This window comes from Procambarus clarkii, chromosome 52 (assembly GCF_040958095.1).
Source record: "Procambarus clarkii isolate CNS0578487 chromosome 52, FALCON_Pclarkii_2.0, whole genome shotgun sequence".
Taxonomy (NCBI): Eukaryota; Metazoa; Arthropoda; class Malacostraca; order Decapoda; family Cambaridae; genus Procambarus; species Procambarus clarkii.
This window is the reverse complement of record NC_091201.1, coordinates 20,650,421-20,652,183: the sequence shown is the minus strand read 5'-3', so window position 1 is coordinate 20,652,183 and position 1,763 is coordinate 20,650,421.

Below are 1,763 nucleotides of genomic sequence, written 5' to 3'. Positions count from 1 at the left end.
CCACAATGCAGGCAGAGTTGGTAGCGATACTGGTAGCACTCGAAATTATTGACAACACTGAAGTAGACAGCTTAATTATTTCTGACTCCCTATCCTCACTACGAGCAATAATCAGTTTGCAATCAAGTAATAACGTGCTTGTCTTGGAAGCTAGACGTAGATATATAAGAATACTTAGCAAGAGGGTAAATATAAAAATGTTGTGGATTCCTTCTCACATTGGCATGCAGGAACATGACAAAGTTGACGCCCTTGCTAAGGCTGCAGTAAATATAGACAGTATTGAATGGAATCTTGAGTTATCAAATAGGTCCCTTAAAAGTGTCATTAGACGAGAACTCCTAGATGGATTTGAAGAAAGTAGAACAGTGCAAACTGGAACTAGTAGGTCCATTGTTCATCACAATGAAATGTGTGAAGTAAAACATGTGTATGGGGCAAGTAACAAAGTCAGTAGACTAACAGATGTTGTCACAGCTCGTATAAGACTTGGCTACAAGTATCTCTGGCAGTTCGGCTTGTATAGGGATCTAGATGAAGTAAAGTGTAAAGTGTGTGGACATAGGCAGGGACACACACTCGAACACTATATCTTGGATTGTTGTAAAATTGAGCCTTTTAGAGATAAATCTAAGCTCACTCTGTATGATATGGCAACCTATCTTATTACCATGGATAAATTACCTGAAATCCTTGCACTGTACCCACATTTTGCTTCCAGTAGATGAACGACATATGAGATTCAGAAACAAGTAGTGTATTGTGAGGACTAATAATAAACAGAAGCTCCCCTATGACTCTGTAATATCCCCATTGGCCAAACTTATGTATTAACGACAAGACCTACCATTAATGTATGATGACTTACTGTAAATATGTAGCTCTTGTAATAGCACTTTCTCTGTAACTAGCTGACATTGTATCTATAAGGTGTGAAGGATTGAAGAAATTGTTTATGTAATAATCTAAGATGAGGTCTGATAAAGACCTTTTGTGCCCTCTGTAATGCTTTTGCGCTACCGCTCACAGGATGAGTATGGGGTGCACAATAAACTAGCCGCCTTCGGCGGCAACAATCAAAGGGCAAGCGTCGTCACATCCTAGAATTTTGCAGCTTGTATGAGAGAAGTTAGTGGAAGAGCTTCAGGCTGAGGAAGATTATATGCTGAACTCCAGGTGTGGAGTTGACCTTCAGTGGTGGAGTAGAATTCCATTGGTAGAATGGTGTGAGATTTTTTTCTACGCCTACCTCCCTTAGAAGGTGGACCTCAAGCATAAGGAACTGCACACTGCAGATATTTCTACTCTAAGCATGAGACCAATAGAAAAAGGAAAAGCGGGAGCAAACCTCCAGGCTCCCACCATTAGGGTGATAACCTGTCCACATAGGCCGCTGGTTCCTCCTAGTTAAAAAGGATGTTAAAACCAATAAAGGGTAACCGACGGGTTCTCATAATCAAATATTTGTATTTGATGTGGTGCTATGAATTGGAACTCGAATTTCCCAAGAACAGCCGCCATTTAAAAAAAAAGATCACATTTCAACAATCGTATAAAGCAGAACATGGGTGGAAAAGAATGGTTGAAGGGTTGACATCAAAGACCGTTTTCTATAATAAAACAATATTTATTTACAAGAGACTAAACTACTACAACATCGAGTTTACGTTAAGTTAATGTCAAGTTAATGTCCATCCAGTGGCACTATAACAACAGCTAAATAGCACCGACTCCGGTCCACTGCTGCGCGGCTGCATACTGAA